We start from the raw sequence: 11,690 nt of genomic DNA on the forward strand, positions 1-11,690 counted from the left end.
GAGGATGCTGTAGACGGCTGTGAGTGAGGTGGCAGTTTGTGCAGGGGATCAGGCATTGGTATAAGGCATATTCAGTTTCAATATTTAGGTCTTTAGAGTAGAACCCAGTGAGGAAAGGCATTCCTGTCAATGCTAAGCTGCCAATGATATGGGCGGTTATAGTAAAAGTCATAGCTCTAAACAGACCTCCTATTTTCTGAATATCTTGTTCATCATTTAGGTTGTGAACAATCTGGATTACAGAAACAGAATGGCTTTGAACAAGGCAAAAGCATTTTTTTGCAAAGAGGAATGCTGGGTAGAGTTGGTTGATGCCAATTGTTACTATCATGAGGCCTAATTGGTTGGAGGTGGAGAAAGCAATGATTTATTTTGATATCATTCTGGGTAATGGCACATATTGCTATAAATGTTGTTATAGCCCCTAGGCATAATGTAACTGATGGGGTACATTTATAGCTTTCTGTCAGAGGCTAGAGGTGAATGAGTACGAACATATCTGCCACTACTATTGTGCTTGAGTGGATTAGGGCAGGGACTGATGTGGGCCCTCTATTGCTGAGGGTAATTATGGGTGTAGCCCAAATTGGCAAATTTTCCTATTGCAGCTAATACTAAACCTAATATAGGTAAATTTGAATTAATAGGTAAAGTTGAATTGAGCAAGAGAGTTCCAGAAAAACATCTATTCCTGCTTTATTGACTATACCAAAGCCTTTGACTCTGTGGATCACAATAAACTGTGCAAAATTCTGAAAGAGATGGGAATACCAGACCACCTGACCTGCCTCTTGAGAAACCTGTATGCAGGTCAGGAAGCAACTGTTAGAACTGGATATGGAACAACAGACTGGTTCCAAATAGGAAAAGAAGTATATCAAGGCTGTATATTTTCATCCTCGTTATTTAACTTATATGCAGAGTACATCATGAGAAATGTTGGGGTGGAGGAAGTACAAACTGGAAACAAGATTACCGGGAGAAATATCAATAACCTCAGATATGCAGATGACACCACCCTTATGGCAGAAAGTGAAGTAGAACTAAAGAGCCTCTTGATGAATGTGAAAGAGGAGAGTGAACAAGTTGGCTTAAAACTCAACATTCAGGAGACCAAGAGCCCGGCATCTGGTCCTATCACTTCATGGCAAATAGTTGGGGAAAGAGTGGAAACAGGGCTCCCAAATCGCTGCAGATGGTGATTGCAGCCATGAAATTAAAAGACGCTTGCTCCTTGGAAGGAAAGTTATGCACAACCAAGACAGCATATTACAAAGCAGAGACATTACGTTGCCAACAAAATTCCGTCTAGTCAAGGCTATGTTTTTTTCAGTAGTCATGTATGGATGTGTGAGTTGGACTATAAAGAAAGCTGAGCACTGAAGAATTGATCCTTTTGAACTGTGGTGTTGGAGAAGACTCTTGAAGAGTCACTTGGACTGCAAGGAGATCCAACCAGTCCATCTTAAAGGAGATCAGTCCTGGATGTTCATTGGAAGGACTGATGTTGAAGCTGAAACTCCAATACTTTGGGCACCTGATGCAAAGAGCTGACTCATTGGAAAAGACCCTGATGCTGGGAGGGATTGGGGGCAGGATGAGAAGGGGACGGCAAAGGATGAGATGGTTGGATGGCATCACCAACTCAATGGACATGAGTTTGGGTAAACTCCGGGAGTTGGTGATGGACAAGGAGGCCTGCTGTGCTGACGTTCATGGGGTCACAAAAAGTTGGACACGACTGAGCAACTGAACTGAGCTGAGGATAAAAACTTGTTGTGTCATGCATTGAAGTTAAGTAAGAATCATGCTGTTGTTTTAATAAAACCTGTATCAGCATAGGGTTTGGAGAAGGCAATGGCACCCCACTCTAGGACTCTTGCCTGGAAAATCCCATGAATGGAGGAGCCTGGTAGGCTGTGGTCCATGGGGTCGCGAAGAATCAGACACGGCAGAGTGACTTCACTTTCACTTTTCTCTTTCATGCATTGGAGAAGGAAATGGTAATCCACTCCAGTGTTGTTCCCGAAGAATTCCAGGGACGGAGGAGCCTGGTGGTCTGCCGTCTATGGGGTTGCACAGAGTCAGACACGACTGAAGTGATTTAGCAGCAGCAGCAGCAGCACAGAGTTATACAGAACAGATCCATGCCCCCCTGGCCCCGCTTTCTCACATCCACCCCCCCGTGCCCTGCATCCCCACATCCACACAGTGCAAGCCAGCAGTCTGCCTCCTCTTTCCAGCCAGTCTTTGGGCTTCCCTGAGGTGATTCGCCTCTGGGGAAGGAAATGGCAACCCACTCAAGGATTCTTGCCTGGAACATCCCATGGACTGAGGGGCCTGGTGGGCTACAGTCCATGGGGTCGCAAAGAGTCGGACACAGCTGAGCGACTGAGGAGTTATACAAAATTGCCTGTGGTGCCGCTGTGTTTGCATCTGCCGTCCACACCATCATCCAGTGAGCAGGAAGGATATAATCCCGGCTCCTTCTCAGCCAGTAAGTCATTGGAAGAGATTATTAGTGGTAACAAGAATTAGTATTGTAACAAGGAAAAGGAGTGCTTGAAGAATCAGTTAATGATGGGGTCTGAGTGAATGAATCATATTGAGAAGTCTATCGTTGATCATATGACAAATAGGGCCACCAGCACACATTATTGAGAAATAATCTGTTTTAGAACTGAATGATAGCTTAAGGGTTTGTAGTGTGATTCAGTGCCAGTTTGAGATAATTATCTCTTGGCCTGTATACATGAATATTATTGTTGGAGCTAAGCTAATGGTGAAGGCATATGAGATAATCTTACATATAGAGGGTATGTGGTGGTTTTATAAATGATAGTGTTTGTTATTATGATAGATGATATAAATAGTGAGGCTAGAGTGAAAGAGGAAATTTAATTTATTACTTTTATTTGGAGTTGCACCAATTATTTGGTTCTAACACCAATGGATAAAAGTGTGAAAAAGCCATGCTGTTAGTCATGGGAGTATAGAATCAGCAATTCTTATCTACTTCTGTGGTAAATAAGAAGGTATTGTCTTCTCTTACTAGATTCACGATCAAGTGTTTTCTTCTAAACTATATATACAGTATAGGGGCCTAGAATGATTTTTGGGTTTAAGGATAAGAGTAGAAGAGGTAGGATGGGTAAAGATATCAGAGCATTTTCTCATGTAAAAGATGGAGAGAGACTGTTTATGTGGTGTGTGTATTTGCCTCACTGTGTTGTAATGACTATATATAAAGAGTATAGGGCAGCAATTACTATATGAATTCCTATTAAAATAATTGCAATGTTTGATCACGAGAAGGATATTACTACAAATAGCTCTCCAATCAAGTTAATAGTTGGGGGTAGAGCTAGGTTTGTTTAACTTGATGGTAATCATCAGGTTGCTATTAGTAGGAGGGACATTTGTAGGCTTTAGGCTAAGAATATTGTTTGCCGATGGACCTGGTAATTTGAATTTGCCAGGCAGAACAAAACAGAGGATGTAAGACTGTGGGCAATTATTAGGGCTGTGGCTCCTATACCAATTCAAGGTGTGCGGGTAAGGATGGCAAAATGCTATGTGGCTGACAGAAGAGTATGCAGTGGGTGATTTTAGGTCTGTCTGGCATAAGCAAATTGAGCTGGTTATAATTATGCCTCATAAGGACAATAGAATGAGTGGATACCCTATGAAGTCTGTTAGTGGGTTTCAAATTATTGTAATTCGTAGTATACCATAGCATCCAAAGTTTAGTAGTGCTGGCAGCATAGCCAGAACTATGAAGCCTGCAACAGGGGCCTCTTCATGTGCATTAGGTAGTCAAAGGTGGAGGCCATAAAATGGTATTTTTACTATAAAGGCAATTATGCATACTAACCATATGAAACCATTGGATCAAGAGTTGGATACTGATTGGGCTCAGCATTAGAATATTGAAAGGTCATACTGTATTTTGAATGTAGACAAGTATTCCTAAGAGGGGGAGAGAACTTACTAGGGTATAAAATAGAGACCTGCCTTAACGTGTTCTGCTTGATTTCCTCTTTGGGTAATGATAATGAGTGTTGAAACTAGTGTTGCTCCAAATAGAATATATAAAAGAATTAATTTTATGGCAGTAAATGTTATAATTAAAGTAATTATAGTATGACTAGCAGTGATAATATTTTTTTTCTGGTAGAGATTCTTTTAATAAGTGGTGTTGATGGTTAGTATAAAGGGTCATAACCATGTAGTTAAAATCAGTGGTGGTGTCCATAGGGAGTGGGAGAAAACTAATGAGAAACTGAGGCTGTTATCATTGATTAAGGAGGAGTAGGCTTGTGAGTCTAATTAGTAGACTATGCGTGGTGGTGTTAATTCAGATTGAACTGGTGATCAGGTTAGTGGTATTGTTGCTGACCAAAATCTTGGCCTTCTCTGCCTGCTGAAGCTGAATAAAAGAAGTTAGAGACTGAGTCTGGAGGAAATAGAAAGTTGGCTTCAATTCTCAGCCAGCAGAGAGGGGAACAAGCAGGCTGATGCCTCAAGACCTGTGCCTGCCCCCCTTGAGGAGTCTAGGGGCTCATAGAAGGAAGGGCTGACAGTCAGGAGGCAGTATGATAAACAAAGGGCATAGGACTTTGAATTCTTCCTCTTGCATTTATTCACAGTCACATCAGTTCAGTTCAGTTGCTCAGTCATGTCTGACATGATGGGAAAGACTGAAGACGGGAGGAGAAGGGGACGACAGAGGATGAGATGGTCGCATGGCCTCAGTGACTCAATGGACATGGGTTTGAGTAAACTCCGGGAGTTGGTGATGGACAGGGAGGCCTGGTGTGCTGCAGTCCATGGGGTCGCGAAGAGTCGGACACGACTGAGCAACTGAAGTGAACTGAAACCACTCCAGTAGATTCTTCTAAGTGTGTAGCCCAGAGCGTTCTGCCTGAGGGAGCTGAGATCACACAGGTAAAACGTGTAACAGCTCACAGGGTGCTCAGGACTGTGGAACTGAGAGCCCTTTCTGGGCAGCCACGACCCTGAGCAGCGATGAGAGCCTCGCCCCCTCGTGGTCCCTGGGAGAAGGAAGCTGATCGGCCTGCTGGCCGGTCCGAGCCACTGCTGGGAGGTCCCTGTCTACCCTGACCACTGGAGCAGCCCAGGGGGCCCACCCTCTCGGGCCCCACCAAGCCCCTGCCCCACACCCATGTGGAGAGTCCTTCCAGGCTACCATGATGGGAATCTGTGGTGGGAACTCAGCAGAAAGGGTGTGAGGGCAGCCGGGACCTTCCTTCACCGAGGACGTGAGATCGCCAGGTACACTGAGGTCACGCAGGTGGCGGGGAGGCCGTTTCAGATGGTGGTCTGTGCTGAGAAGGACACAGGACTTGGGGAGGCAGGGCCTGACAGGCGGCGAGTCCAGAGAGGCGCCTTCGTGGAGGAGGGGGGATGCTCAGACTGAACTGCATCTGGGTCTGGAGCTCCATTGGGCCAGCCGGTGGGTGAGGAGCGCAAGGCCGGGGCTCAGTCACAGAAGCGGTGTATCTGTCCTCAGGTAGAGTTTCTGCTCCCCAAGTCCTGGGGTTATTGTCTGTCTCCTCACGGCTGTCCCATGCCTGGAACACGACCTGGCCAGAGGTAGGTGCTAAGCAAATATCTGTGAATGAGTGGACGGTCAGAGTGTGGAGATGCACAGGACAGGCGGCGTCAGGCTGCACAGTGGGGATTAAGTAGATTAGGAGGCCGAGCTGGGAGAGAGGCATACAGGGTTTCTGAGTCCGGACTCCCAGCCCCCTTGGGCTCAGCTCCACCCAAGCCCATCTGTTCCCCAGACACTCTGCTTTCTATGGTACATTCCCTCTGGCCTTCACTCACCTGCGTATCCTGCCCTGCATGACTTAAAAGCAGCTCCAAGTCTGCTCCTCCCACCTGTGCTTGAAGCCTCTTTATGCTTAAGCTGGGGGATCCTAAGAGCGCCCCCTGAGATGGGGCCCCTTCCCTGCCCGGGGACGGGTGCTCCTTGTCTGTGCCGTGGGCTCTGCTCTCTGCAGTTGTCTGCCTGTTCGGGTCTCTGCCTGACCCAGGACCGGGAGCGTTCATGGGTCGGTGTGTCCCCGCTGATTCTAGGAATCTGCCAGGCTGAGTCCTGCTGGCCTGCATCGCGACACTGCCATTTACTGGTGACTCGGGCCCCACCCTGGAGCACCGCTGACAAGGTGCCCACTGGTCTCAGCTGGGCCTCGCTGTTTGGCCGGGAGCCAGATGGTCAGTACTGCTGGTGCCTGTGGGCATGGCTGCCATCACAAGCCTTCTCCTTGGGGCTCAGCGGCTGAGCTGTCAGGGCGTGTGCAGAACACGCTGCAGACCGGCACAGGGGGTCAGCGCTGGGCCCCAGCTGGAGAGCGGAGGCTCCCACGTTGGACCTGCCCTCCATGAGGACACTTTCCAGCCTCCTGGGCTCTGTTTTGTCCGACCTTTGAGGAATGGGCAGAGCTGCTGCGCTCATCCTGGCCCACCTGCTCCAGAGCTGCCCTCACAGACCTCCCCTGCATTGGGGTCTGACCAGTACATTCCTGGTCCCAGCACCAAGCCAGGGCGTCCCAGGGCCCCTCAGTTAAGGGGTCAGGGGAAGCAGAACCGCTTTGTTTTGAGCTGGAAGGGGAGTCGTGTGGGTAGAGTTCTCATTTCCTCCAGCGACACTTGTGGCTTACGGCACCCAGGGCTCCCATCCAGCCTGTGGGCCACCGTGGGACCCCGTCTCCTGTCGGCCCCTCTTCTGACTGGTTGGTCCATGTTCTGACTGCTCGGGACTTGGTGCTCCTGGGTTGAGTGTCTATTGTAATTGGCTAGGGTCTGTTCTTTTTTTTTTTTTATCCGTATTTTTTTTTTTTTGAAGTATAGCTGGTTTACAATCTCTTAATTTCTGCTCATAGCTCAGAGATACACTTATACACACATATACATTCTTTTTAAAAGTATTCTTTTATAGTTTATCATTGGATACTGAATATTTTTCTCTGCTATGCAGCAAGGCCTTCTTTAACCATTCTACTTACAAAAGCTACATCTGCTGACCCCAGCCTCCCACTCTGGCCCTCCACCGCCTCTTCCTCGGAGAGCGCCAGTCTGTCCCCTCTGTCCCCGAGTCCATTTCTCTTTCATGTGTGTGTGCTCAGGTGTTCAGTTGTGTCTGACTCTTTGTGACCACATGGACTGTAGCCCACCAGGCTCTTCTGTCCATGGGACTCTCCAGGCAAGAATTCATTGCTGGGTCAGTGCAGGCTTGTGGTCACTCTAACCTGTCTCAGACCTCTCAGAGGCCATCCACTGGGTGAGTGCAGGCTCGTGGTCACTATGGTCTGTCACAGACCTATCAGAAGCTGTCCGCTGGGTGAATGCACGATTGTGGTCACTCTGGTCTGTCACAGACCTCTCAGAGGCTGTCTGCTGTGAGTACAGGCTCATGGTTGCTTTAGTCTGTCACGGACCTCTCAGAAGCCATCTGCAGGGTGAATATGGGCTCCTGGTCACTCTGGTGCACAGTTTCCACAGGGCTGTCGAGAGGCACTGTGTGGCTGCCCCAGCTGGGGGCCACTTATTGCACTCTTGCTGCCCCCAAGCTACATCTGGAGAAGGCTAATCCCAATGAGAAGCTACTTTCAGACTTCAGCTCACATCCCAGGAACTAGTCTTCCAGCCTAAGCAGGTCACTCGGGGTTTCCTGTGTTAGTGCTCACAGCTCACATCCCCTAGAGAGTGGGCCATATCTGGGGACACATGTCCTCTGCTGCTAAAGCTGACATTAGACTGTGCTCCCACGGATGGACCGCAAGGGGTGATGGGAGAACGTCCGCCCTACCTGCTTGGAGGCACTGTGCCCCCAGCCCCTGCCTTCTCCCCACTCAGGTATGGAATGTGGGAGAGCAGGAGGGGGAACCTGGGTCCCAGTGAGACCCTCTCAGCAAAGCTGGGCCTGGGTCAGGCTTGGAGGGTGTGACTGAGAGTTTGCTGGACAGGACGGCACATTAAAGGGCCTCCTGTACTGTAGGTTTCAAGGCTAAATAGCAACCTAGTGCAGAGCATGGTGGCTGAGCTGACGGCTATGGATCCTGCAGGCTGAACGCTGAGCCCTGAACGTTGGAAGGTTGTCTGGCGTCACAGGGCGTGCTTGCTCTCTCTGCTGAGATGATCTCAATGGGGACCCAGGTTCCCCCTCCTACTCTCTAGAAGCTATCAAACAGAAGCCACTTCGCATGATGAGCTCTGAGGAACCTCAGGAAAGAGAAGAATACCTGCATTCCAGCAGCCATCAGACTGCAGCCACTCTCCACTGTGATCCCTGGGGAAACTCAGGAAGGAGAAGTCAGGATGCTGGTCCCAGGTGGTAAGGTGTGTATCAAAGGGGATGATTTCAGTGAGATGGCTGGTGCATCTTCCCACACATAGAAAAGTGCTAAGTTCCTTAACTTTAGATGCTTCCCCCTGGTTTTGAAGTCCTAAAAGATATGTACTGAATAAAACAACTGTCAACACCTGTATTATAATATTATTATGTCTATACATATGAAGTAGAGACTTTCCAAAGAACAACAAAGACAAATCTCAACATTCAGCACACTGGCACCAGTGGTGGGGACTCCCCAAAAGATGCAACTAGTGGGGCAATTAGAACACTCATCACCCCTTTTCCCATAAGATTGTGGAATGGACGCTGACACTGGGAATTGTTACGGGGAAGAACAAAATCTGACTCCATGTTGAATCTTTTAGTTTAACCTTTCCTTCCTGTTGGTCTGTTTGCTACAGGGATCCTGTCCATACATAATGACCTGCCTCAGGAAACCCCGCCCCTCTGCCTCTGTCCAGGACCTGTCCACCTGTGGATGGCTTCAGCAGGGAGAAAGTAACACATCTCCTCCTGAGACTGGCCATTGCATGAGATATTTGCCAGATAAATGGCCTTTTTACTGTATTTCCTCACCTCCCAGCTCTGTGTTCTATAAAAGACACTGGCATCCAGACCCTGACAAGATGGTTTCTTGGAGATATTAGTCTGCTATCTTCTCAGTCTCTGGCTTTCCAAGTAAAGTCATATTCCTTGCCTCAGCACCTCAGCTCTGATTAATCGGCCTGTTGTGAGGCATGCAGAGCGAGCTTGGACTTGGTAACAATCCCACATGCCTTGCAATAAAAAAATCAAAACAAAAAATGGAAGCGAAATTGTTACAAATTCAATAAAGACTCTGAAAATGGACCATATAAAAAGATCTGAAACCAAAATCCAAAAGGAACTCAGTGGTTGTCTGAAATATTTAGAAAGGGGTTAGTGCCCCTCTTGCCCGTACCCCCTGAAGCCACACTGGACATTTAGGCCCTGTCTATTCAGGACACCCTCTCCAGACCCCAGCTGGAAGTGCTCTGCCCCCAATGCCCACCTGGGTCTCAGAAGGTTGCAGGGACACACCCTGGGGGGTCTCCTCTGTGGTCCAGGGGAGCATCACACCAGCCACCCTGTCTCCCTGCCCATAATAAATAAGGAGGATTGTCGGCACCTGGGTGAGTGATGCTGTGGGCACCTGGACTGCCTCGTCCTTGTGAGATTTGGTGTGAAGACAGCACAGAAGGGGAACCGGTCAAGAGGGATCAAGGGAGCAGTGAACCCCTCTTCTCAGGGACCCTGTGAGACCCAAGACTCACTCTGCCCACCCTGCTCTGACTTTTGGGAACTGGCCTGTGTCATTCTCTGGGCAGGAGGTGGGAAGGACAACCCGGTCTCTCTTCCACCTCCTGAGACCCAGGTGGGTACCAGGGGCAACAGCCCTCCACCTGGGGTCCAGAGAGCGTGTCCTGAATGCACAGGCCTAACCGGTCAGTGTGGCCGGCCCTCGTCCACAGTGCACTGACCTGCTGCAGGGTCTCGGGCTCCCTGGCATCCAGCTCCCCCATCGCCAAGCCCAGCTTGGTGTCTTGGGGCCCCCCACTGGCGGGCACCCAGCAGGTGAAAGCTGCATGCCCAGCGAGAAGGAGGAGAAGCCGGTGGGGCAGGGGTCCAGCATGCAGTGTCCAAGGCCCCTTTGCTCCCCCAAGAACACCCCGCCCCGCCTGCCGTGGCCTTGCTCCTCTTTAGTGTCTTTGTGGCTGATGTTGCCAAACACCTTCCCCTGGAAGAGAAGGCTCCATGACCGTGGAAGGGGTGGAGGTGAGGAGGTGCTGTAGCCCTAAACCCAGAGAGCTTCAGAACTAACTCCCCTGAGCCCTGAACGTACTGCCTGTTACATCTGTACCAACCGAGGCCAAGATCCAGGCAGATTCTCTATGGAAACACTTTCCAGGTCCAACAAGCGAGCTGTACCCTCACCGACTCACCCAGGGTCCCCGAGCCCTGGCAGCCAAGCAGAGCCGCGCGCAGGCGGGGCTGCTACAGCCACGGGGCTGCCGTGGTCAGGGTGAAGCGTGCGGCGGAGGCAGCTGGCTGTCCGTTCCGTGACTGCTGGTGTCCTGTGTGACTGTGCAGGGCAGTCACGGTGTCAGGTGGGGCCTGGCCGCTGTCCTGGGGACAGGATGGGACCTCAGAGAGCTCGCATCCCCACTCCCCATCTCCCAGCTCCACTTCAGATCCTGGCTTGTGGCTGCTGGCAGCTCCCTGGGCTGGGAGGCTGTGTAAAGCACCAACCCCGTTGCTCCGGGTCAGCTGAGACCCCCAGCTCTGGGGTCACACACCATCTGTGCCACCACCTAGGTCATCCCACTTCTGTGAGGGAGGGCCTGTGTGGGTTTGTGAGTGATGGGGGATTTGTGGGTCTTCTGGTCTGGCCCCAGGAGCCAGCTTTTTGAGGGGAGGGGAGGGAGAAGCTTTGACCTGCTCAGCCTTCCAGGGGATTCCAGGCCCAGCTCTGGTGGGAGGTGCAGGTGAAAAGCCCCTGCAGGTTTCTGGGTCCCCACCGTTTTTCAGCTGAGGCCCCTCTGCCTGCACCACCCCTAACTCTCCCTCCCATGGCCCCAGCCTGAAGCCACAGAAGATGGGGAGTTAACCTGTCTTCCCTTCCTGTAGGGAAGTCAAGCCACAGACAAACACGTTCCTTTAAGAAAGCATGACAGAAACAGGAAAATAATAGTGGGTGGTTATTACTGACACGGTTCATGTAGAGACGCTTCACAAGCCTGGCACATGGAGGGAACTGAGGGCCGTTGCCCCGAGTCCTGGAGTTCGCATCCTCCGCCCCCCTCCCCATGGCCCATTCACCCCTTGGTGTCTTCTGGTGGCTGGGCGGACTTCAGCCTCCTGAGCACCTTCTGAAAGGATCAGGCCAGGACAGAGGTCACTCACAGAGGGGAGGGTGTGGTCGACCTTAAGAACCCCATTGCCCCCACTCTGTGTCGGAGCTCAGTTCTGGGCCTGAGCAAGCGTGGCTTCCTGGTGCTGTCCCACCCTCACTCACCCAGGGTGGGGGGGCTTTGTGTCCACCTTGTCCCCTCGTGCAGCCTGGTCACCCCGGGACCCGTGCTGTGTGTGCATCTGCCCTGCTCACAGCGCACCCCGGGGCGCATCAGACTTCACTCATGAAAGGGAAGTGTAAGGACGAACTATTCCAAGGTTAAGAATTTCAAGGCACGACAGCGTTGACCACAGCACCCGGGCACAGGTACGAGGCCCATGCAGAGAGAAGCTGCGGTGTGGGCTTCAAGGACGCTCCGTGTGGGGGTGGGATGGG

This window comes from Cervus canadensis, chromosome 10, assembly GCF_019320065.1.
Source record: "Cervus canadensis isolate Bull #8, Minnesota chromosome 10, ASM1932006v1, whole genome shotgun sequence".
NCBI lineage: Eukaryota > Metazoa > Chordata > Mammalia > Artiodactyla > Cervidae > Cervus > Cervus canadensis.